General features: G+C 50.3%; 1 long non-coding RNA gene across 2 annotated transcripts in view; it reads left to right on the top strand.

Annotated features, from left to right (window-relative positions):
• Positions 1–27,100, top strand: part of LOC140425691 (uncharacterized) — a 71,810-nt gene that overhangs the window by 3,353 nt on the left and 41,357 nt on the right. The window contains exons 2-3 of one of the 2 annotated variants that reach the window (XR_011947923.1): positions 7,150–7,266; positions 24,647–25,148. This is a non-coding gene — a long non-coding RNA (uncharacterized lncRNA). Of the gene's footprint in view, positions 1–7,149; positions 7,267–24,646; positions 25,149–27,100 lie in introns of those variants that run through there. The other variant, XR_011947922.1, reaches the window with a different exon arrangement.

The following is a 27,100-nucleotide window of genomic DNA, read 5'->3' as shown; positions in this document are numbered from 1 at the left end:
TACAGCTGCAACATGACTTGCCAATTCTTATACTCAATGCCCCGGCCAATGAAGGCAAGCATGCCGTATGCCTTCTTGACTACCTTCTCCACCTGCATTGCTCCTTTCAGTGACCTGTGGACCTGTACTCCTAGATCTCTTTTACTTTCAATACTCAAGTCTGCCCAAGTCTCCAAACAATCTAAATCCTGCTGTATCCTCTGACAGTCCTCATCGCTATCCGCAATTCCACCAACCTTTGTGTCGTCTGCAAACTTACTAATCAGACCAGTTACATTTTCCTCCAAATCATTTATATGTACTACAAACAGCAAAAGTCCCAGCACTGATCCCTGTGGAACACCACTGGTCACAGCCCTCCAATTAGAAAAGCATCCTTCCATTGCTACTCTCTGCCTTCTATGACCTAGCCAGTTCTGTAGCCACCTTGCCAGCTCACCCCTGATCCCGTGTGACTTCACCTTTTGTACTAGTCTACCATGAGGGACCTTGTCAAAGGCCTTACTGAAGTCCATATAGACAACATCCACTGCCCTATCTGCGTCAATCATCTTTGTGACCTCCTCAAAAAATTCTATCAAGTTAGTGAGACACGACCTCCCCTTCACAAAACCATGCTGCCTCTCACCAATACGTCCATTTGCTTCCAAATGGGAGTAGATCCTGTCTCGAACAATTCTCTCCAGTAATTTCCCTACCACTGAAGTAAGGCTCACCGGCCTGTAGTTCCCTGGATTATCCTTGCTACCCTTCTTAAACAGAGGAACAACATTGGCTATTCTCCAGTCCTCCGGGACATCCCCTGAAGACAGTGAGGATCCAAAGATTTCTGTCAAGGCCTCAGCAATTTGCTCTCCAGCCTCCTTCAGTATTCTGGGGTAGATCCCATCAGGCCCTGGGGACTTATCGACCTTAATATTTTTTAAGACACCCAACACCTCGTCTTTTTGGATCTCAATGTGACCCAGGCGATCTACACACCCTTCTCCAGACTCAACATCTACCAATTTCTTCTCTTTGGTGAATACTGATGCAAAGTATTCATTTAGGACCTCGCCCATTTCCTCTGGCTCCACACATAGATTCCCTTGCCAACCCTTTCCCTGGCTACCCTCTTGCTTTTTATGTACGTGTAAAAAGCCTTGGGATTTTCCTTAACCCTATTTGCCAATGACTTTTCGTGACCCTTTCTAGCCCTCCTGATTCCTTGCTTAAGTTCCTTCCTACTTTCCTTATATTCCACGCAGGCTTCGTCTGTTCCCAGCCTTTTAGCCCTGACAAATGCCTCCTTTTTCTTTTTGATGAGGCCTACAATATCTCTCGTTATCCAAGGTTCCCGAAAATTGCCATATTTATCCTTCTTCCTCACAGGAACATGCCGGTCCTGAATTCCTTTCAACTGACATTTGAAAGCCTCCCACATGTCAGATGTTGATTTGCCCTCAAACATTGGCCCCCAATCTATGTTCTTCAGTTCCCGCCTAATATTGTTATAATTAGCCTTCCCCCAATTTAGCACATTCATCCTAGGGCCACTCTTGACCTTGTCCACCAGTACTTTAAAACTTACTGAATTGTGGTCACTGTTACCGAAATGCTCCCCTACTGAAACATCTTCCACCTGGCCGGGCTCATTCCCCAATACCAGGTCCAGTACCGCCCCTTCCCTAGTTGGACTGTCTACATATTGTTTTAAGAAGCCCTCCTGGATGCTCCTTACAAACTCCGCCCCGTCTAAGCCCCTGGCACTAAGTGAGTCCCAGTCAATATTGGGGAAGTTGAAGTCTCCCATCACCACAACCCTGTTGTTTTTACTCTTTTCCAAAATCTGTCTACCTATCTGCTCCTCTATCTCCCGCTGGCTGTTTGGAGTCCTGTAGTAAACCCCCAACATTGTGACTGCACCCTTTTTATTCCTGATCTCTACCCATATAGCCTCACTGCCCTCTGAGGTGTCCTCCTGCAGTACAGCTGTGATATTCTCCCTAACCAGTAGCGCAACTCCGCCTCCCCTTTTACATCACCCTCTATCCCGCCTGAAACATCTAAATCCTGGAACGTTTAGCTGCCAATCCTGCCCTTCCCTCAACCAGGTCTCTGTAATGGCAACAACATCATAGTTCCAAGTACTAATCCAAGCTCTAAGTTCATCTGCCTTACCCGTAATACTTCTTGCATTAAAACATATGCACTTCAGGCCACCAGACCCGCTGTATTCAGCAACTTCTCCCTGTCTGCTCTGCCTCAGAGCCACACTGTCCCTATTCCCTAGTTCTCCCTCAATGCTCTCACCTTCTGACCTAGTGCTCCCGTGCCCACCCCCTGCCATACTAGTTTAAACCCTCCCGTGTGACACTAGCAAACCTCGTGGCCAGGATATTTATGCCTCTCCGGTTTAGATGCAACCCGTCCTTCTTATATAGGTCACACCTGCCCCGGAAGAGCTCCCAGTGGTCCAGATAACGGAAACCCTCCCTCCTACACCAGTTGTTTAGCCACGTGTTTAGCTGCTCTATCTTCCTATCATGGGGAGATGGTTTGGATTCAGTCTTGATTTCTCCTCTGCAAAGCACTTTTGGATGTCTGTGTTCAAGGATCCCCGTGAATATGTTGATGTTGTATGGGCCAAATATATCAAAAGATAGTGAGGGAAACAAGCAGCGACTCTGTTGCCAGAAGACCTCTTTACCCTTGAGTACCCTGCACTGGTTACAAAAAGCACTTTCTCCCAAGCTTAGCAGGGAAGATTGCAACATCTCATTGTTTCAAAATGAGAGAGAGAAATGTGTCAAGGACGTGAGTAGATGCACGCCTTTAATAACTGCATATTTTTACACACATGGTAAAGCATTCTATTAAAAGAATAAATGAAATACTAGTATTTATACAACACTCTTCATGTCCACTGGATGTTTCAAAGTGTGTTACAGCCAACTAGTACTTTTGAAATGTAGCAATTGTTGTAATGTAGGAGGCTAATTAGCACACAGATGATGAACAGATGATCTGCTTTTTTGTAACATTGATTGAAGGATAAATATTTCCCAGGACAACATGGACAACTCACCTACTCTTCGAAATATTACCATGGGATCTTTTACATCTGCCCAAGACATCTTAGTTTAATGTTTCACCTGAAAGACAGCACCTCCGATAGTGTAGCCCTCCCACCGTACTGAACTCCGTCACAAAAGAACATGTACTCACATTGGGCCTGTTTCAGCGAAACAAAACAAGTGACAGCCATTCGCTGGTTCATTCCTCAGGACAATACCTTGACCAAGTTAAACTGCTGGCTTAAACTTTCAAACAATGCCTGGCAGTCAGCTGCCAGTCACCATTAACTGGTGCATTCTCCATGGCAACGTCTTTACCAAAGACAGAATCCATTTGCCAGCCAATCAGCACTCTCATCTCATACAGTACAAAAGAGTTGTTCCCCACTGACATTGGTTTTTATTTGCGATTGTTCTGACGAGCACAAGACAAATATACCCAGGATCTGTTCTACCAAACGACGAGAAGCAAACGAGCGAAATTGACTTCAAATAGTCATTCTCTCAATAATATCTCAACTACAAATAAGTGAATTCAACTGGGGCCGCTGTACTTATATTTGCCAAAAGAGATCTGCTCAGTATCAATGGTTCAATCATCATATCATCCCAAAGTACATGTAATGGCCTATTTCCTCTGGATAAGACAAAGATTGGAGCCTGTTCCAATTTTTAAAATTGGTGAGTTATTTCTTTTAAAATGTATTATGTGTGCAATATGAGGACTTTTGATGGAAGGGAAACAAGGAGGCTATTCAGCTCTACAAGTCTGCCTCATTCATTCTCATAGGACCATTGAATCCCTTCAGTCCAGAAGGAGGCCGTTGGCCCATCGGGTCTGCACCAACCCTCTGAAAGAGCACCCAATGCAGGCCCATCCTCCTGCCTATTCCCGTAACCCCGTCTAAGCTGCACATCTTTGCACACTGAGGGACAATTTAGCACGGCCAATCCACCTAACCTGCACATCTTTGGACTGTGGGAAGAAACCGGAGCGCCCGGAGGAAACCTACGCAGGCACGGGGAGAACGTGCAGACTCCGCACAGCCAGTGATCCAAGCCGGGAATCTGTGAGGCAGCAGTGATAACCACTGTGCTACCGTGCCGCCCCACTTGAACAACAATCTGATCTTTCCATATTCAGCATTGTCGGCACACACCAGATCAGGCAGTGTTGCTTAGGTTTGTTGCAATGTCACATCCTCCCAGTCTCCTAATACTCTCTCCTTTCATCTTAAGATGAAGGATTATTGTATAGTAGCAGTCTGACATGTCCCTTCCAAAAAACAGCCTTGTACGGTACACTAAGCCAACATAAAATACTAGTCCCTATCCAAATGCATTGTCATGATCAGCTGATGTTACGACTTGACAGTCAGGTCGGCACGATGGCACAGCGGTTAGCACTGTGCAGGCTAAGTGGATTGACCATGCTAAATAGTCCCCTAGGTGTGGTTATGGGGATAGCGTGGGCTTTGAGCCTAGGTAAGGTGCTCTTTCAGAGGGTCGGAGAGACTCGATGGGCCGAATGGCCTCCTTCTGCACTGTAAAGATTCCATGATCCCAGAGTGGAACCTGACTCAATAGATCCTAGCTGTTATTTTTTTGTTTAGAGACGTGGATGAACAGAGTCTCAGGACTGACGATGAACTTTTAACAAAATAGTAAAACAGTTGCTAAACAAGAAATGATCATCCATAATACAATACTACTTCACTGCAGCTACACCTTTACAGATTCATAAAGATAGCACAAGTTTCAAAATCCACCTTATACCCTAATATTCACAGTAAGTGCACAGCCCTGTCATGTGAGAGTATCTTTATGAAATGGGTGTTTATTAGTACCAGCCTCCCCGAACAGGCGCCGGAATGTGGCGACTAGGGGCTTTTCACAGTAACTTCATTGAAGCCTATTCGTGACAATAAGCGATTTTCATTTCATTCATGTCAGAGAGTGGGTGGAGCTGGGCTGTCTGTCAGCTTTTTACTTTTGTTTTAGGCTGTTTGCTGCAGGGTGTGTTTTAGTTTCGTTTTCAGTGTTGGAGCTGAAGCCAGACAGAGCAGGTGTACTGTTGATCTCTCTGCCATGAAAAGTCTATCTCTTGATCATTTGGTGAATTCAGAATTATAAATGTTTTCAGTAGTGACTTTAACCTGATGTGCTTCTGTTAAAGGTTAAGGGCACAATTCTCCCGTCGGGAGACTAAGTGCCGACGGCGGGGTGAAAACCGGAGTGTTTCACTCCGGCGTCGGAGGCCGCACCCAGCCCCCTATTCTCCCGCCCCCGGGGGGCTAGGAGTGGCGCCGCGTCATTTAAGCGTGCCGGGCCTTGGCGCTGCGTAAAAGCGGCACCGAGTAAATGACATCACCCACGCATGCGCGGTTGTCGCCTTCCCCGCGGCCGCCCCGCAGGAAGATGTCGCATGGATCTTGCGGGGTGGCGGAGGAAAGGAGGTCCTCCTTCAGAGAGGCCGGCCCGCCGATTGGTGGGCACCGATCGCGGGCCAGACCCCTTTTGAGGCCCCCCCCCGGTGCAGGAACCCCCCTCTCCCCCCCCCCACAGGCCGCCCTCCCCCAGTATTCCCGCGCTGTTCCCGCCGGCAGCGACCAGGTGAGGACAGCGCCGGCGGGAACCTGTCGTGTTGGGCAGGCCGCTCGGCCCATCCGGGCCGGAGAATCGTCGCTCGCCCGTTACAAACGCCGAGCGGCGATTCTCCCAGCAGCCAGCCGTGATTCTCGCCCCACCGGTTTGGGGGGGGGGGGAAGAATCGCGTGCGGGTACCGGGGCGGTGTGGCGGGACTCACGCAGCGCCCCGGCGATTCTCCCACCCGTCGTGGGGGGTAGAAATCCGCCCTATGTTTTTTGTAAGTCTTCTGGATGTTAAAAGGACAGCGTAAGCATTACTTAGTGTTGTATTCTTTGGGGGTTGTATTCGAATTAATGGTTGCTAAGATGTTCACTGTTTGTTTTAAAAAGGTGAACTTGAGTTCACAGAATAAACATTGTTTTTCTTTAAAAACTACTTTTCCATTTCTGCTGTACCACACCTGTAGAGTGGGCCGTGTGCTCCCCATACCACAATCTAGTAAAAGTTGTGGGTCAGGTGAACTCCATGATACACTTTGTGGTTCTCTAAACTCTGGCTCATAACAGTCCATGTAAACCAATAAGCGAGATGGGGGTCAGACACAACACACTCTGAAACCAAGTGACAGACACCACCCAAACCAACTTCTGTGCGTTTCTCATCAAAACCCCCAGATGCTTGTCACACTGTACACAAACTACTGGAACTCTGGCTTTCACACAAGTGTTTCCAAACTCCACTCTTGAAGAAAACCCTTGGAATCCTCTTCCAAACAACACTTTCTCTCAGATGCCTTCACCAAGGATCCACATCCAGGATTTCAACCTCTCCTTTCAGTATTCCTCTGTCCTGGAACACCCTGTGCATTCAAGCTTCTATACAATCTCTCAGTACCCAACCACACCAACAGGACACCACTGCTTCTCAGGCTGTATTAAGATCTCCCCAACATTATGGTCATCACAGATGTCTGGCTTCTCGCTAGCCGAGATCTCCAGGTCTGTACCTTGCTGCCCTGTCTTTCACTGGGAGCCTCTCTCTCTCTCTGTCCCGAATTCACTGATCAGAGTCCGTTTTTCAGATTCCTGGAGCTCTCATTCCCTGGTTTCAGGGACTTACCATTTATTTAGATTCTGGGACATAGTTTCTGTCCCTCTAGATTGCCCCGTTCGGACTGGCAGTTTCTGTGGACAGCTTCTTGCCCCCGGGTTACCTGGTTCCAAAGTGAAACTCAAATGCTTCTGCTTTTCAGTGTGGGCGCCTGGTTGCTAGGCAGTACCTCAGTTTTTGTTAAACCCAGTAATTACTTTTATGTTGTAAAGCTTCCATTGAAATGCAGGCAAAGTTTAAAGTGAAACTAAACCTACAGACTGGTAGGCACCTTTGTTTAACATAAAGCTAAAATGAAGTTATTCCCTTTTCATACCAAATATAGAAATACAAATTAAGCTGACTTAAATAATGCAAATATAGATTACTGAAACTACCTCTGTTTCCTGACAGCATTGTGCTCATTCTTGGGCATCCCACTTTTGGAAGAATGTGAAGGCTTTGAAGAGAGGAGTAGGGTTACATTGAGAGACTCGAGGAACTGGCACCATTCTCCTCCGAGCAGAGAAGGTGAGGAGATTTAATAGAATGATTTAAGATCAAGAATCAAGAAAGTAGAGTTAATAAAGAAAGAGTGTTTCCAATGTCTGAGAGGTCATTAACAAGAGAGCAAGATTTAAGATGGTTGACTAAAGAGCCTGAGGTGACATGAGGAAATGTTTCTCTTACTCAATCACTGGTTAGGATTTGGAATTCTCTGCCTAATAGAGTGGTGGACACAGATTCAATGGAATCTTTCACAATGGAATTTGGGAAATACTTGAAGCAGGAAGAATTGTAGGGATGTGGGGGAAAGAGTGAGGGAGTAGGATTGACTGGATTGCTCTTTGAAAGAGCTGACACAAGCTTGATGGGCTGAATGGTTTCTTTGTGTGCTGTACCATTTTATACTTCCATGTTCTGGGTGAGAACGCGGGCTTGAGTATCAAACTGTGCCAAATTGGATGTGAATGTGTATCCACCGGAAACTTGTTTGAATTTGCTAAACGTGATGATATCCCTAATTTGAAAGGCTCGTGTTTGAGCCTGTGACATCACCCAGGCCAATCTGACTTCATTTAATAAAACATTCTAATTCATAGAACACACCGTGCAGAAGGAGGCCATTCGGCCCATCGAGTCTGCACCGACCCACTTAAGCCCTCACTTCCACCCTATCCCCATAACGCAATGGCCCCTCCTAACCTTTTTGGACACTAAGGGCAATTTAGCGTGGCCAACCCACCTAACCTGCACGTCTTTGGACTGTGGGAGGAAACCGGAGCACCCGGAGGAAACCCCCGCAGACACGGGGCGAACGTGCAGACTCCGCACAGACAGTGACGCAGCGGGGAATCGAACCTGGGACTCTGGCGCTGTGAAGCCACAGTGCTAACCACTGCGCTACCGTGCTGTCTAAATTCATTGTGGTTTTGGATTCAATGTAAATCCCATTGATAGATTAAGAGCATCCTTGTGATGTTTAGCCATATTAAAGGCGCGATATAAATGTTGTTACTGAGAGTGTCTGCCTCGGGATTAATGTCTTCTGTTAATCTCCGATAAGTGATTTGGGTGGAATTTGACCATATTGTTTCAAAGTTCCAGCCGCAGACTGGAAACCGGCATGTCGCTCTCCAGTTGCACATAGCAGACATCATTTCCGATCTTCAACCTTTTGAAAGAAAATCAATGAGTGAGTGTGGTTTACGCTGTCACTCTCGCAGGGTGGGGCCTGATGGAGCCGGTTCCCGGCTCCACAGAGACCGGGGCACCATCTATAAAGGACACCCCAATCAAATCAGAAATGTTAACCCACTTTCCCACCACCACCACGGAGGTATCAGGGGCTCCCCCCACCTCTGGACAATCAACAATGGCCTCTCCCCTCCACTCCCAGACAATCAAGCCCCATCCCCCCCGCCCACGAGGGCCAGGGTGGCACTGCCAGGGGGGTACTTCAGGTTTCTAACCTGGCAGTGCCAACCTGCGTCAGGGCAGTGCCCAGATATGTCTTTCTTTCCCGGGGGAGGGGGGGGGGGAGCTATACTTACCTTTCCCCTCTGCCTGAGGAATCCTCTCAACTGATTCACGTTATTAAAAAGCTGTTGTAAACATAGGTGTGAACATACTTAGTCGGGGGCTAATCGAGTGTTGGGGAAGCCCTTTAACAATATTAAAATTTATTGGAATTCATTAAAATGAGGTTCCCGCCCTTTGTGGGCATGGACTTTGTGATGTCGCTGGTGAGGAAGCATGATCTCTGACGGCGATTATGGGCCGCCCCCGGCATCTAATCATCACTTTTCTGACAAATAACATATTTCCACATGCATATCTTGGCAGTGAATGAGGACAGGTTATTAAACTGGAAGACACATCACACTGGGGCCCACTGCCAACTTCAATACTCAACACATTCACACTTTCCAGCAAGACCTCTTGTGTTTCAGCCAGGCCTCTTGTGTTCCAGCCAGGCCTCTTGTGTTCCAGCAAGGCCTCTTGTGTTCCAGCCAGGCCTCTTGTATTTCAGCAAGGCCTCTTGTGTTCCAGCCAGGCCTCTTGTGTTCCAGCCAGGCCTCTTGTATTTCAGCAAGGCCTCTTGTGTTCCAGCCAGGCCTCTTGTGTTCCAGCCAGGCCTCTTGTATTTCAGCAAGGCCTCTTGTGTTCCAGCCAGGCCTCTTGTGTTCCAGCCAGGCCTCTTGTGTTCCAGCCAGGCCTCTTGTGTTCCTCCAATTTTAGCCTCTTGTGGCTCTCTCAAAACCTTTGCCTCAACATTGGCAGCTACGCCTTCAAATCTTCAGGGTCTAAGTTTTGGAATCCCCTCCCTAACCCCCTCTTCCTCTCTATCTCTCTCCCCTTCTTTAAAGTGCTCCTTAAAACTTAACACTCTGATCAATCACGGGTCTTAATACCTGTTTATGAGGATCAGACTTGATTTTTCCCTGCCTATATGCTCCTGTGAAATGCCTTCAACTATGTCAAAGGGCCGTATAAATGCAAGTTGCTGTTGTCCCTCAGTGAAAATACACAAGTGCTGGTATCCTCCCCTGATCTTCATTAAATGATACCATCTAATACAGTGATGGGCAGCCTAGGCCGGTGAGTGGGCCGCATGAGTGACCCTCCTTCACCTCAGGGGGCCCCACGGTTAAAATTGGGCTTGTTCACTAACCGTGACCCCCTGAATAAGGTTAAATACGTTTAATACACGCCAAATATTTCATAACGAGGTACAGAAAATGCTTAATCATTTAAATATTAATAGAACTCTCATCAACTTCAAATAGTAAAAACAAAAGAAATATTTACACTTTGGACGCAGAGGGAGTGCACGGCTGTCACAGTCTGTGTTGTGAGCAATCAGCTCGCTCCCCACCTCACTTTTGCTCGCTTTACGTGCAAATCACTTCAGTCACACGGGAAAAAAAAGTGCGTGGATGGAAATCAGCAGAATGTGGCAACCCTGCGTGGGGGGGTGGGGGGGGGGGGGCGGGGATAGGTCAACAAAATGTCTTGTGGGCCGCAGCACTCAGAACGCAGATGGGCCTCATGCGCCCCCCCCCCCCCCCCTTACAGGCCGCAGGTTGTCCACCGCTGATCTAACAGGCCACTTTATTGCAACTAAAATGCGGCGATCGCAATGTCGAAGTTATGCAATCTGGTAATGTGGAACAGATGGTGTCACCAGTGCTGGGAAATGGGTCAAATGCTCTATTGTGCAGTTTGGACTGGCTTCAAGCTCAAATCAGATTAATTAACCAGCTTCCAAGAAAAATAAAACAGAAACAACTGCAGCCGCCAGAACAGAATCAAAACAAAAAAATAGCCGACAGCAGGAACCATACAACAGGTCAGCCCGCATCAACGGCGGGAAGTCAGGAATTAGCGTTCCAGGCTGGACCATACTGGCCGAACCAGTTCTCAGGCAGAGTTCCGATCTGAAACCAACTTGTTTCTCCTCAGGCGCCAAGTGTCCGAATGTTTTCCCAGCAATCTCAGTCAGATATACAGCATGGACTGATTGGGCTGAATGGACTATTTCTGTGGTGTAGGTCATTTCGAAACCAGTTAACAGGGGCAGTCAATTCAGCCATAAAATAGTTTGAAGTTTAAGGCTGTTGACTCAACTGACTGGAGTCAACAGTGGTAACTGCTGGAGGGGTGGCAATTGAACATTCCTTCAAGGTGTCCTTGTTCACTGGGCTAATTACAGCATGCAGGTACTGTGGTATTCTCAGGTATTGCAGTACCCGAGAGGCTGTAGATCATTGGGTAAACCTAGGAGTTTACCATTGGCTGTTTGGTATGTAGCTCCACCCTGACAGGCGGGGTATAAGAACTGGTGCCGTCCCAGCAGCCCTCATTCTGTACCGAAGCTGCTGGGGAAACAGATCTAGTCTATTAAAACAACCTTCAAACAACCGCGCAACCTCAAACGAACCATTGTTTGCAGCAAACTACCCAGTCTTCGGAACAGTGACCACGACACCACACAACCCTGTCATGGCAATCTCTGCAAGACGTGCCAGATCATCGACATGGATACCACTATTACACGTGAGAACACCACCCACCAGGTACGCGGTACATACTCGTGCGATTCGGCCAACGTGGTCTACCTCATACGCTGCAGGAAAGGATGTCCCGAAGCGTGGTACATTGGCGAGACCATGCAGACGCTGCGACAACGAATGAACGGACATTGTGCGACAATCACCAGGCAGGAATGTTCCCTTCCAGTCGGGGAACACTTCAGCAGTCAAGGGCATTCAGCCTCTGATCTCCGGGTAAGCGTTCTCCAAGGCGGCCTTCAGGACCCGCGACAACGCAGAATCGCCGAGCAGAAACTTATAGCCAAGTTCCGCACACATGAGTGCGGCCTCAACCGGGACCTGGGATTCATGTCGCATTACATTCATCCCCCACCATCTGGCCTGTGAAATCCCACCAACTGTCCTGGCTTGATGCAATTCACACCTCTTTAACCTGGGGTTACCCCATCTCTGGATCTGTAAAGATTTAATCACCTGCTAATGGTCGCATTCCTAGCATTGTTTGGCATCTTTGAATTTGTCTATATATGTGTTTCTGGAACAGACCTCTGCATTCACCTGAGGAAGGAGCAGCGCTCCGAAAGCTAGTGACATCGAAACAAACCTGTTGGACTTTAACCTGGTGTTGTAAGACTTCGTACTGTGCTCACCCCAGTCCAACGCCGGCATCTCCACATCGTAGTCTATTAAAGCCTTCAGTTATGATACAACCTCGTCTTGAGTTTAATTGATCGTGCATCAGGTACAAGTCAAGACAGACCTGTAGCCTTTATTTATACCCTTTAATATTGTTAGGAGTCATTCATGGGAAGCAGGCATTATTGGTAAGATCGCATTTATTGCTATCCCCGATTGTCGTGAAGATTCCCCTTCCAGGAGGTTATGGAGGCTCGAATGAAGATGGCAAATATTTTCACCAATCCCAGATTCATGCAGTTTAAAAATTACTCCCTCAGATTGACCCTTTATTTACCATAAAGCTGTTTCGGTGAAGATGAGGGAGATGATGACCATGCTTACATATTCTGCTGGCTGTAAGGAATGCTCAGTTTTAGTCTGATTCTTCAATGGTTACGACAAAGGTTAGGTTGACAAAGTTGCCATCTTTCCTGATATCAAACACTGATATTGAGCCTGATTGCAAAGTCAGTTACTATATGAATGAAAAGATCAGCCTCTCAACAGGAGCTAATGGAATACGGCGATGAACTGCTCTGATTGGCCATGCTAAATTGTCCTTAGTGTCCAAAATTGCCCTTAGTGTTGGGTGGGGTTACTGGGTTATGGGGATAGGGTGGAGGTGTGGGCTTGGGTAGGGTGCTCTTTCCAAGAGCCGGTGCAGACTCGATGGGCCGAATGGCCTCCTTCTGCACTGTAAATTCTATGATTCTATGATGCATTATAATTTAATCCTAGATTCACATTGTTTATACAGAGCGGCACAGGAGCACAGTGGTTAAAACATAGAACATAGAATACAGAACGTACAGTGCAGAAGGAGGCCATTCGGCCCATCGAGTCTGCACCGACCCACTTAAGCCCTCACTTCCACCCTATCCCCGTAACCCAGTAACCCCACCTAACCTTTTTGGACACTAAGGGGCAATTTAGCATGGCCAATCCACCTAACCTGCACGTCATTGGACTGTGGGAGGAAACTGGGGCACCCGGAGGAAACCCACGCAGACAGGGGGAGAACGTGCAGACTCCGCACAGACAGTGACCCAAGCCGGGAATCGAACCTGGGACCCTGGCGCTGTGAAGCCACAGTGCTAGCCACTTGTGCCACCGTGCTGCCCAGCGCCAGGCTATGTATTTCCTTTTCACGTACCAAATGATCTGTTTGAGCTGCTCGCAGAATAATACTTTCCACTGTACCTCAGTACACGTGACAATAAACAAATCCAATCCAATCAGTCAAAGAGCAGATAAGAATCAATCACATTGCTTCAGTAGCCAGAGCGGAAAGGACAGCTGATAGTTTCTGTTACGAGTCCCGAGAAGGATTTAAACTGAATGGGCTTTTCAGTAAATACATGCAAGGATCTAGCCCCAGCCGGGACAATACGGAGATGCCAATTTCCATGCTGTGGCCAAGGTCGGGATGGATTTCCTGTAGGTTGGTGGTATTTGCGGGTGTGGGGGCCTGTTTGATGGCCCGTACCTTCTCCTCTATCGGGTGCTAGCCGTCCTTGTCAACCCGGTACCCTTGCCCGTCTTTAGGAGGACCCCTGCCTCAGAGAACCGGCGAAGGACTTCCTCCAAATTACCCAGGTGCTCCTCCTCGGTGGCTCCAGTGACCAGGGCGTCATCCAAGTAAACCCCCCCCCGTGCAAGTCTGCGGAGGATGCTTTCCCTGACCCTCTGACAAATCTCACGGCAGACGAGATCCCGAATGGAAGGCTGATGTATTCGTGAAGACTTCCTGGGTGCCATGTCCAGTTCCAACTGGAGGTGTGCGTGGCTCATGTCCAGTTTTGAGAAGCAGTGTCCCCCAGCCAACTGCGCATAGAGATCCGTGCGCCGCCTCGGGTACCCATCCACTGTCAATTTGGAATTGCCACACAGGCACCGGGAGTACGGGCATTGCCCGCTCTGCGGACTCAACAGGATGAATAATTCCCAGGCTTTCCTGCCGGCTGAGTCCGTCGTCCACCTTCGTTAACAGGGCTTTGGGAACTGGGCAGGCCCTAAAATACCTCACTTGGCCTTCTGGTTCTATGAAGACTTTGGCCACGCCTCCCTTTATTTTTTTCCAGGCCATCGTGGAAAGCATCGGGTATTTCCCCCGGAGTTTGTACAATCCCCCAGTGCCCAACCTGATTCTGCTGCCAGTCCAGGTGGAGCCTGTGCAGGCCGTCACGGCCCAATGGACTGGATCCGGGCCCTCGCTCAATCTTCAATGGCAAGTGGTCGGACCGCTGCCCGTAGGCAACAGGAGTCATCGCCGTGCCCGCGATGGCCAATGGTTCTCCCGTGCATGTTGCCAAACGCTCCTCAGTGACCCTGAGGTCCAGGCGTTGGATTGCTGTCTGGACTTTCTGGTATGTCTGCCACCCTGTGACCCAACAGGCAGCCCCTCTGTCAATTTCCATTTCAAGGGGGTGGCCATTAAACTGGATGGTGATTTTGACGGGGGTTATTCTTGGAGCTGCGACTCAGTTTAGCTGCATGCACTTGTCCTCGTCGGGTAGTGCCAAGTGTAAAGCCCTGGCTCTAGGTGGTGTGCCTCCCTGACCAGGGTGACGTGCTTGTTGGCGGATCTGGTGTTCCTGGTTCCCACAATTCCTCTGACACAGATGCAGCACTGCTGTGAATCCTCCTCCTGGAGTTCAGGAGGGATGTCTCGCCAGGCTGTAGAGGCTCTCAGTCAATGGGTGTGGTCCATGATGTGTTGGGTACGCCGGGTCTGCGAGGACTGCGTTTACTGCAGCAGAGAGAGAGACAACCTTCCAACACTTGAAGAAATGCAACTCGATTTTATTAAACTCTTAACTATTAAACATGCTTGAACTGTGGGTTGACACTATGCTGAGTTGACTGGAGACCTGAGGCTAACCTGACCAGACTATCTTACTACCACATGGTGTATGTTCTAGTTGCTGCTCACGGGCTCTGACTGTCTCCGAGGCTGCATCCCGAGAGAGCGGGAAAACTAGTGCCCCCTGGTTATATAGTGGCTGTGTCCTGTCTGGTGATTGGCTGCTGTAGTTCTGTATGTTCATTGGTCATCCTTTGTGTCACTCACTGTCTGTCTGTGCACCATCATATACTTGTGTGTATATTATGACAGCCCCGACGTTGCTCGAGCAGTGGTTATGTCCCAGAGGCTCCACTCTTCAGGGGCGATGTTCGCCTGAATGGGGGGGGGGGGGTGACCAATGCTATTCACCTCTACGTCTAGTGATCCCTGGTGGTACTGGACTCCTGTTTTCAGGTGAGAAGGATTTCTCTAAGGCCCTCTTCAGATCCAAAGATGGTTCAGCCAGCGACTTACATTGAGCTGCCATGTTGTTGATTCCGCAGACAACGCGGTCCCTCAGCACCTCCGGAAGGGATGGCTCATAATCACAATACTCGGCCAGCTTGCACAGGCGCGTCAAAGTTCTGTGACTCCCGCGGGGTTTTCCTGTACCTTCGGACAATTATCGATGGTTTGGGGTCATAGTGGTTTGCCATGGTGCCACCCGTTCGTCAGAGGTTTTGGAATCTGGGGCTGCAGGGTTGGTCAGGCTATTGGTGATGATGAAGGTAGGGGTCCCACATGCAGTCAGGAGTATACCTTTTGCTGGTCGTCCCTTGTTTTCCCAAAAAAGTAATACATTCGCTCAGCATACTGGGCCCAGTCCTATATACGTCAAAACACACCTATCCGTGTCAAAAGCATCGAGCGTCACGAAGAGTGGCGTTTTGACGTTTGTTCTGACCTTTCTCCCCTGTAGCGAGATTCAGCCATGGTCTGAACATTTTCCCTATTTCCTCGTCGCCAGTATTACAATCGCAGGAGCCCTGAGAAGGATTCAAACAGAAAGGTTCATGCAATAGGCCAAAGCACAGCTACAAAGCGACAGAGAGCAACATCTAAGTCCGACCGGGACCATCCGAAACGGCGGTTCCCTTCCTGACTGGCTTTTATCGGGCCCCGTTGTGTTGCTTCCGCCTTTCAGCGGGGGCGATCGTATTCCGCAGGCCCCCACGGGGAGATCAATCGGGCCATCCCTGTGGGTCCTGTGGGCTACAGCTTCCCTCAAGGATTTCAGTAATTACAACAACCACGAATTTTCATGGCTCATGTTACTGTTTTTTAATTCCAGATTTATTTGATTAACTGAGTTAAATTCCTCAGCTGCTGTGGTGAGTTTTGAACTCAAGTCTCCCATTCCTGGCCCCGTAACAACAACTATGCGACTGTACCCTGTCTACTTTATGATGCTAAATAAATAAATGGCCAATTAATAAATTAAAACAAAAGGTTAGGCAGATTGAGGGCGCAATTTAAGGGAAACATTTCTCAGTGTCATTTTGGGTGGGATTGGCGTTGTGTCTCTCGTCGTGTCGGCGAGATCAAGGCCCATATTTAACGGCACTTAGTGCTGGAAATTAGCCCCCACATGCTTCTCGCCATTACTGGCTGTCTCGCCGCCTGATTCGGCAAACTCACGCCTCAGTGTCTCTCGGCTAACAAGGGGGAGCTGCTTTTAAACGCTCCTTCACCACTCATTCCCAGTCAACACACAAGCTTGGCAGCGCACAGGCCAATGCCAATACTGACCGGCCCAGGCTTCTGGATGCTGGACGGGACATCCTGTTCCCCGAGTGGGCTGCACGACCAGCAGCAGGGTGGCCAATGCCACCCAGGAGGCAGTGGAGCAGCTGCCCGTGCGGGCAGCACGACAATGTAGGAAGATGGCAAACGACCTCCACCAAGCCGCAAGGGTAAGTTACCACCTCTCTCCTGCACCCCCCCCCCCAAATTCCCAAAGCCCCCCCCCCGCAAATCACTGGCTCACACCTCGCACCCTCCGGACTCTGCATTTGTTCCTCAGAACCCCCTGGCACCACATGCCACAACCCCTTCATGTGCACACAGGCAACCCTGCCATAGACACCCCCGACTCGACAAGCACCATACACAATGCCCTCTCTGTGTCCCCGCAGGAGAAGATAACCCATAATAAGTGGGAAAGGGCCAAGACGGAGGGTGGAGTACCAGAGATCCGAGTCCTCACCCCCCCATGGGGAACGTGGTTGTGCATGGTGAGAGCAGTCACCGACAGCGAGGTTGGCCTGTGCCAGAGAGGTGAGGATCCACTGCCCCTTTATCCAGATGACCTGTCTCGAGTGAGTTATTCATGTCGGTCAACATGACCCTTCCCTCTCACTGACCACATGTCCATTGTCTCGCAGGATCTCCATCTGATGGGGCTGGGCCACCTGGAGTCGCCCTCCCACGCCACCTCCGAGGAGAGCTCCGAGGAGACCGCCATCATTGAGGTGTGACAGCTATCACCCGCACCTTCCACCAGCGCAGGCGCACACCTCATATGGTGACACAGGGGTTAGCACTGCTGCCTTGCAACGCTAGAGACTGGGTACAATTCCGACCTTCGGTGACTGTCTGCGTGGAATTTGCACGTTCTCCCCGTGTGTGCGTGGGTTTCCTCTGGGTGCTCCGGTTTCCCCCCACAGTCCAAAGACGTGCAGGTTAGGTGGATTGGCCAAATGCCGAGCCTCTGGAGAGGCCTCTCCCCGAGCTGGTGCAGGTGACAGGAGACGGTTGTGAGATTCAGGAGGGGATGCCAATGACATCACAGCGAACGTATCGCCGATGAAGCCCCAAAGGCTACGGACACAGGAGATGATGCTGGCAACGCATGGCACCGGGGCCAACACTGCGAGGGTTGCACGTGTCTTGAGTGGTGGTGTCTCTGACGACCATGTCTGAGGGCCTCAACGTCCTGTCCCAGTCGCCGAGGCCTGGGCGGCAGACACAGGAAGATATTACCGAGGCACTGCAGAGTGTGGCCCCAGTCACTGAGGAGCATCGCTGGGGGCGTCGACACCGTGATGCAGCCAACGGGGAGGCGCCAGGACTGGCAGAACCAGATGAGGCAGGGGCCTCTGGATCTCACTCCAGCTGCCCCTCCGTCCCATGGAAACCCCTAGGGCCCTACGGGAGCCCCTGGAGGAGAAACCACTGCAGGCCCACCTGGGCCTACCACCAATTCTCCTGAATCCCCCCTTCCTGACACCGGCACATCTGAAGGCAGCCGGCAGAACAGGGTGGGACAGAGAAGCCAATGACACCGGTCAGTGGGCCAGGGCCCTCTGGCGCCAGAGGATGTCCACCAAGGGCATTGGATTTGGATTTATTGTCACATGTACAGAGGTACAGTGAAAAGTATTGTTCTGCCTACAGTCCAGACAGACCGCTCCATACATGAAAAACATAGGACACACAATAAATACACAATGTAAATACATAGACATCGGGTGAAGCATGCGGAGTGTGGTACTACTCAGTAGAGATGTGTGAAGAGATCAGGTCAGTCCATAAGAGGATCATTTAAGAGTCTGGTAACAGCGGGGAAGTAGCTGTTTCTGAACCCGTTCGTGCGTGTGCTCAGACTTTTGTATCTCCGGCCATTGGAAGGAATTGGAAGAGTGAGTGAGCCGGGTGGGAGGAGACCCTGATTATGCTGCCCGCTTTCCCCAGGCAGCGGGAGGTGTAGACAGTCACTGGATGGGTCGGGCGTGGAAAGCAGCAGACTGCCTCCACCTCTGGTGTGCATCCTGGGCGGACACCTAGGTATGTAAGATCAAGGTGATTGAGGATCACTGAGTGGGCACTAGGGGTGTGTGTGTGTGGGAGGGGAGGGGGGGGGGGGGGCAGGGAGGGGTGCAGGGGGGGGTCACAATCTGGAGGTATGGTAATGTCCAATGTTCACTATTGAAACATGTTACAACTGATACATGTGAAGCCTCTGTCACATTAATCTTCACAGCGGCCCTGTCTCACCCCCCCCCCCCACTCCCCCAACAACGCGAGGGCAGCCGCCACAGGGCCGACACCACCAATCATTTTGGTATCTGCAAGGAATGGGGGAAGGAGAGAGACTGACAATCAGTTAGAGCTTCCATCCCGAGACCCTCAAATCCCCCAAGCACCCCCCACTCTTATGTGTCCCGTCTTCCCTCAGAGTGCCATCCACCGAGCCAGTTGTGCTGGAGAACCTTGCTCTGCACACTAAACCCCAGCCACAGCAGGGGCCCCTAGACCCTTGCCGGGAACATTAGGGAGACCGTGCTCAGGTGCCCTCCCCTGATCCACACACTTACCCTTTGGTCTCGAGGATATCCTCAGCGCTGAAGCCCAGCTCTTGAGTGTTTGATTCTTGGCTGCTGCCCCTACGGTGTGGAGTTTGCACATTCTCTCCGTGTTTGCGTGGGTCTCACCCCCCCCCCCCCCCCCCCCCCCCCGACTCAAAGATGTGCAGGATAGGTGAATTGGCCGTGCTAAATTGCCCTTGATTGGAAAAAAAGTAATTAGGTACTCTAAATTTATATAAAGAAAGATGATAACAATACCTTTGTACAAAAAGATGAAAACAAACAACTTAACAGTCCATACGTCACACTAACCATTAGTCAACAGGGAAAAGACACCATGCCATACATACAAGCAGCTTTTTGCTACAGAACATCAATGCAAACACAAAGATACAGCAGTTTGTATGAACATTAAACAACCAACAGTACAATAGAACCATCAGCAAAAGCATTTCTTCAACACCTTCCTCAAGTTGCTCATTTGGATCAACCCACCTCCCTCTCCCTTCCCACAGCTCCCAGCAGTAGACTCTCGGACCAAGCTCGAGTGCCACACGGATCCCCGCTCTCCCTTCCCACAGCTCCCAGCAGTAGACTCTCGGACCAAGCTCGAGTCCCACACGGATCCCCGCTCTCCCTTCCCACAGCTCCCAGCAGTAGACTCTCGGACCAAGCTCGAGTCCCACACGGATCCTCGCTCTCCCTTCCCACAGCTCCCAACAGTAGACTCTCGGACCAAGCTCGAGTCCCACACGGATCCTCGCTCTCCCTTCCCACAGCTCCCAGTAGTAGACTCTCGGACCAAGCTCGAGTCCCACACGGATCCCCGCTCTCCCTTCCCACAGCTCCCAGCAGTAGACTCTCGGACCAAGCTCGAGTCCCACACGGATCCTCGCTCTCCCTTCCCACAGCTCCCAGCAGTAGACTCTCGGACCAAGCTCGAGTCCCACACGGATCCTCGCTCTCCCTTCCCACAGCTCCCAGCAGTAGACTCTCGGACCAAGCTCGAGTCCCACACGGATCCTCGCTCTCCCTTCCCACAGCTCCCAGCAATAGACTCTCGGACCAAGCTCGAGTGCCACACGGATCCTCGCTCTCCCTTCCCACAGCTCCCAGCAGTAGACTCTCGGACCAAGCTCGAGTCCCACACGGATCCCCGCTCTCCCTTCCCACAGCTCCCAGCAGTAGACTCTCGGACCAAGCTCGAGTCCCACACGGATCCTCGCTCTCCCTTCCCACAGCTCCCAGCAATAGACTCTCGGACCAAGCTCGAGTGCCACACGGATCCTCGCTCTCCCTTCCCACAGCTCCCAGCAATAGACTCTCGGACCAAGCTCAAGTCCCACACGGATCCCCGCTCTCCCTTCCCACAGCTCCCAGCAGTAGACTCTCGGACCAAGCTCGAGTCCCACACGGATCCCCGCTCTCCCTTCCCACAGCTCCCAGCAGTAGACTCTCGGACCAAGCTCGAGTCCCACACGGATCCCCGCTGACTATGGCAAGGTCTGCAAGACATAACGGGCGACAAGATGAAGGCATGTAAAATCGCTGGCTCCAATGCACCCCTCCCTGATTAGCTCAATGCATTCTATGACCGCTTTGAACAAGAGGTCAGCGAGAGCGAGCCCTCCACCCTGGAAACCTCAGATGAACTTGTATCTGAGATCACCATTGCAGACGTCAGAGCATCCTTCTCGAAGGTCAACCCACGGAAAGCTACTGGCCCGGATGGGGTACCCGGACGAGCACTCAGGCTTTGCGCAGATCTGCTGGCGGGGGTATTCGCAGACATCTTCAACCTCTCTTTACAACAATCTGCTTCAAGAAGACGACCATCATCCCTGTACCAAAAAAAAGCCAAGCAGCGTGCCTTAAAAACTGGTCGTCCAGTGGCTCTGACATCCATCATCATGAAGTGCTTCGAAAGGTTAGTCTTGGCATGAATCAACTCCAGCCTCCCGGATTGCCTTGATCCACTACAGTTCGCCTCCCGCTGCAACAGGTCCACAGCAGACACCATCTCCATGGCCCTGCACTCTACATAGATAACAAAGACACCTATGTCAGACTCCCATTTATCGACTACAGCTCAGCCTTCAACACCATCATTCCTACGAAACTCATCTCCAGACTCCGTGGCCTTGGCCTCGGCTCCTCCCTCTGCGACTGGATCCTGAACTTTCTAACCCACAGGCCACAATCAGTAAGGATAGGCAACAACACCTCCTCCACGATCATCCTCAACACCGGTGCCCCACAAGGCTGTGTCCTCAGCCCCCTACTATACTCCTTATACACCTGTGACTGTGTGGCCAAATTCCCCATCGACTCGATTTTCAAATTTGCTGATGACACCACAGTAGTGGGTCGGATTTCAATCAATGACGAGACAGAGTACAGGAATGAGACAGAGAATCTGGTGAACTGGTCCGACGACAATAATCTCTCCCTCAATGTCAACAAAATGAAGGAGATTGTCATCGACTTCAGGAAGCGTAGTGGAGAACATGCCCCTGTCTACATCAATGGAAACGAAGTAGAAAGGGTCGAGAGCTTCAGGTTTTTAGGTGTCCAGGTCACCAACAGCCTGTCCTGGTCCCCCCATGCTGACACTATAGTTAAGAAAGCCCACCAACGACTCTACTTTCTCAGAAGACTAAGGAAATTTGGCATGTCAGCTACGACCCTCACCAACTTCTACAGATGCACCATAGAAAGCATTCTTTCTGGTTGTGTCACAGCTTGGTATGGAGCCTGCTCTGCCCAAGACCGCAGGAAACTACAAAAGGTCGTGAATGTAGCCCAGTCCATCACGCAAACCAGCCTCCCATCCATCGGCTCTGTCTCCAATTCCCGCTGCCTCGGAAAGGCAGCCAGCATAATTAAGGACCCCACGCACCCCGGACATACTCTCTTCGACCTTCTTCCGTCGGGAAAGAGATACCAAAGTTTGAGGTCACGTACCAACCGACTCAAGAACAGCTTCTTCCATACTGCCATCAGACTTTTGAATGGACCTACCTCGTATTAAGTTGATCTTTTCTCTACTATAACTGTAACATTGCATTCTGCAGTCTCCCCTTCCTTCCCTATGTACGTATACATTGTTTGTACAGCATGCAAGAAACAATACTTTCACTGTATACTAATACATGTGACAATGGTAAATCAAATCAAATCAAATCAAAAAGACTCTCAACAGTGGAAAGACGCTCGGGAGTTGAGCACACCTGAAAAGGGAAAGAGCTCCCCATCCCCTTCTCCAGCATTGGCAGCAGGTCATCCTACATCCGTCCTTTCTTTACTCCAGGCCACAGAAGCAAAAGAAGCAGCAGTGAACAAACACACAGCCTCCAGGCATTTATCATTAAACAGTCAACGGTACAATAAAGTCACCAATAATGTGCAAAACCCTTTCTTCAATGCCGTCATCAAGTTGCTCATTCGAATCAATCCACCTCCCTCTCTCCCTCCTGCAGCTTCCAGTCGTAGACTCCTCAACAAGGTAAAATGTCACACCATTGCAGAACACACCAGAAGGAAGAAAGAGCTCCCCTTCTCCTTCCCCAGCACTGGTAGCAGGTCATCTTACATCCTCCCTTTCCTTACTCCAGGTAACAAAAACAGAGGGGTGTAAGCAAACAAACACACTGCCTCCAGGCAGCTGTAGCTGCTTTGGGATCATTCTGCCTCTATGTCCCCCTCCTACAGCACCAAACAGAAGACTCCCAACAGTGGAAAATCACAAAGACTATTGGCACGCCAGAAGTGAGAATGAACACTCCTTCCCCCTCCCCAGCATTCGCAGCAGGTCATCTTACAATCCTCCGTTTCCATACTCCAGGCCAGAGAAGCAAAAGAGGCAGCAGCAAACAAACACACAGCCTCCAGGCATTTGCAGCTACCAGCAGGAGCAATCAGCAAACAGAACCTGCGGTAACACTTGAGAGCTGTGAAGTGCTCTCAACTAACAAGGCCAATTCCAGTCTCAATAGCCTTTAGCTCCGAAGCTTGGGGCTGCTCCCAGTCAAAGGGAGTTAAAGTGACATTCAGCATATAACCAAGAACAGGGCTCTGTCCCGCAGGTTTTTGGTGGGACAGACAAGGGGCGGGATTCTCCCACCCGCCGGCGTAATCAGAGTAGGTCCCTTATCGGCGGGAACCGGCGGCGCGGGGGGGCTCCGGGGTTCCTGGGGGGGTCGCGGTGGGCTCTTGCCCCAGGAGGTGCCCCCACGGTGGCCTGGCCCGCGGTTGGGATTGACCGGTCCGCAGGCGGGCATGTGCAGTGGGGGCACTCTATTACTCCACATCGGCCGTTGTTGTCCTCCGCGATGGCCGATGCGGAGACGAACCCTCTCCCGCTTGCGCGGGGATGACGCCAGCACACTCTGGCGCTCCTGCGTATGCGCAGACTCGTGCCGGCCGGCGGAGGCCCTTCTGCACCGGTTGGCATGGCGCCAAGCCCCTATCCCGCAGGCCGGCGGGGTGTCAACCACTCCGGGGCGGGCCTAGCCCCTGAAGGTGCGGAGGATTCCACACCTTTGGGGCGGCCCGACGCCGGAGTGATTCACGGCACTCCCTCCCGCCGGGACCCCCCCCCCGCCCCGCCGGGTACGGGAGAATCCCGCCCCAGATGTTTTTAACTTTGATTTCCCATTGATAAATGGTGGGGTATTTTCTCCAGCCCTTAAATTTGGAGTGTTCAAATCTTCAATAAATATGACATTTAGGAAAGACAGGAAGCTGGGAAAAGGTGGTGAGGTGGCTATGTTAATTAATATTGGTAGTCGCACATTAAAGAGAGATGGCCTAAGTTCAGGAAAGCAGGGTGTAGAAGCAGTTTGGATTGAGATGAGAAATGATAAAGGCAAAAAGTGATGTTCAGGGCCCCTAATCGGAACTACACAGTGGGACAGGGTGTAAAGGAATAGATAATGGCAGCTTGTCAGAAAGGTACAGCAACAACCATGGGGAATTTTATAGATTGGAAAAATCAGATGGGCAAAAGTAGCCGAGATGAGGAGTTCATAGAATGTTTTCAGGATAGTTTCTTAGAACAGCACATTCTGGAGTCTGTTGTGTTATTCTTCATGTAGCATAAGCTGCTTCCGTGATGTATACTCTGACAAAGGAAGGCTCAGACTTGGAGATAGGTTTAACACATTTATTGAACAGTTAACAAGTCTCCTACTTGAGTTCGACTCTCCTGCTCATCTTGCTATAGTAACTCGATCTAACTAACCAGTCTGCTCTAAGCCACGTGGGTGGGTGTGATGCTTCTGATCTGCCCCTGTCCTTCTCTCTGAGTGTCGCCTGTGGAAAGAGAAAGAGCATGTGTGCCCTGTCCTTTTATATGGGTTACCCCCTTGTGGTAGTGTCACTTCTGGGTGTCTTGACAGCCCATGGGTCGTGTCCTATTCTATGTGTTCATTAGCTGTATGTCTGCATGTCATGATGTCTCTGGTGCTCCCTCTAGTGGTTACTTAGTTGTAGTGTATTTACATTAACTCCTTGTGTATTTACAGTGATGCATATCAGCACAGAATCGACCAGAGGGACCTGGACATTTAAAGGTTCTTTTCAAACATTCATCAAAATAATGACACAGACCACTGTAATGCTTCCAGGTCAAAGATCATCACATTATCCAATCAGCCCAAGTCTCTGGCTCAATATATAAAATGGATCTTTTGTTAACATTGTGAGGATGAAGACTCGAGAACTATTTAAGGATCAGTTAGACACTGTAATTGGGGACTGCCGCTCTTTTTGAACAGGGCTGGATAGCTTCCTAATGTGTGTCTATTTTATATATATAACAGGTATCATTAATCAACTGTATTGACCCGAGGGAGAGAGGACTCATAGAAATGTTCCATTGCTGTTGGTCATTATATCCACAAAATTCGAAGGTGAAAACAGTTGTTGGATAAGCCTGTGTGAATAAAGAACAGCACATTGTTATAATGTGTAGCTACCTAGTCCTATACATGTGCAGGGAGCAATGTGAATCCTTTCAGTTGCATAAGGCTCATCTTTGTTGTATCGACTTTTTAAAAAGTTTCATTTTATTTTAATTTTTTATAATTTAGAGTAGCCAATTCTTTTTTTTTCCCAATTAAGGGGCAATTTAGCTTGACCAAATCACCAACCCTGAACATCTTTTTGGGTTGTGGGGGTGAGACCCACGCAGACACGGCGGCACGAGGACACTGTGGCTAGCACTGCTGCCTCACAGCTCCAGGGTCCCGGGTTCAACGCCGGCCTCGGGTGACTGTCTGTGTGGAGTTTGCACTACTTCCCCGTGCCTGCGTGGGTTTCCTCCGGGTGCTCCGGTTTCCTCCCACAGTCCAAAGATGTGCAGGTCAGGTGGACTGGCCGTGCTCAATTGCCCCTTGATGTCCTAAAAGGTTCAGGTGGGGTTACGGGGATAGGGTGGAGGCGTGGGCTTAAGAAGGGTGCTCTTTCCGAGGGCTGGTGCAGACTCGATGGGCCGAATGGCCTCCTTCTGCACTGTAAACTCTACGGTTCTATGACGAATGTGGAAACTCCACAGGGTGACAATGACCTGGGGCCTGGATCGAAGCCAGGTCCTCTGCGCCATTGTGCTGCCCTAAGTATCGACTATTTAAAGTGAAATTTAACTTTTTGTTTAAGTATCACTTGCCTGTTAATTCATGTTTAATTTACGTTAATTTGGAATTGTCAAAGTAAAAGCAGCACAATGTGAATTCTTGTCGGTAATTTCTTCACTTAGGGATCATTCCATAAATTTGATTATTTTTGGTTTACAGTTTCCACACAGGGATTGCTCTTTCAAAGAGCGAGTATAAACTCTGTGGGCCAAATGGTCTTATTCTGTCCTGTAAGATTCTATGATACAATTTGCAAAGAACTGCCTGGCATCAATCCTAAATATTTGCCACTTATTAGTTTCGTACACATATTCCCTTGCTTTAACTTCATTTAGCTTGAAGCAATATTCCAGATTTATCTTTTCTACACTATTTCTTATATAATAGACTCCTGGAGGATAATTAGAAACATTGCTCGTTATTCCACTGAGTCTCGAGTAGGCTTGATGACAGGGGTCCGGGAGCCAAGTTCACAGGTGTAAGTACATGTGTCCAATTCCCGCCATCGGGAAAACTGTCCCCAACCAAGTTTGGGGAGCAGGGCCCAATGCTGGTATCCTGCCTGTTGGCAGCGGGGTGCCTATTGGGCTCATTAATGGTGCCAATTATTCCGGAGCCCACTGGATTTAACAGGACTCGCATGGCTTTCTCAATTTAAGTTAAATTGTAAAGGTTGGACAAGGGTGATATCATGACCGGTACAGGTTTGGAGGGCGAGTGTAGTGGAGAACATGCCCCTGTCTACATCAGGGCATGGAGGGCCCCACGTATCCATGGCCTCAGGACATTGCCTGAGGCCCGCCCCCCGAAGCTCCGTCCCCGACCGGCCGAGTTTCCGACGCTGTGGGTCTCTCATGGTCTCACCCATTCGGGAACTCAGCGTGGCGGCTGCGGCCTCCGTCCAGCGCCGCCACGGTCGGGGGAGGCCCGATCCGCGGGCAGGGGTGGACATATTCGGGACTGGGGGCTACTGTGGTGCGGCGGTCCAGGGCGCGCGAGCCGGCCGAAGGGGGGAACCTTTCGCAGGCCGGGTCCGCGAGAGGCATCCGCCGTGAAGCACGGCGCGGCCGCTGCACATCGCCGCTGGACGCACGCGCGGCCACGGACCCGGCAATTCTCCAGGCCACATCGCCAGCTAGAGCTGGGTGCTCTATGCTGCCTCCCTGCTAGCCCCCAGCAAATCGGGGAATAATTGGCCGTTTTGCGCCAATTTTGATGCCATAAAACGTCACGGTTCCCACGCCGGCGAGGGGACATAGTCTCCAAATCGGAGAATCCAGCGCCTTATCTCCACTCGCTGTTCCCTGCCCATTAGCCGATATCCCTGCCAATATGCTACCTCCA

The sequence above is a fragment of the Scyliorhinus torazame genome, chromosome 6, assembly GCF_047496885.1.
Source record: "Scyliorhinus torazame isolate Kashiwa2021f chromosome 6, sScyTor2.1, whole genome shotgun sequence".
Taxonomy (NCBI): Eukaryota; Metazoa; Chordata; class Chondrichthyes; order Carcharhiniformes; family Scyliorhinidae; genus Scyliorhinus; species Scyliorhinus torazame.
The sequence above is the reverse complement of the archived record's forward strand: the minus strand, read 5'-3'. Positions and strand labels throughout refer to the sequence as shown.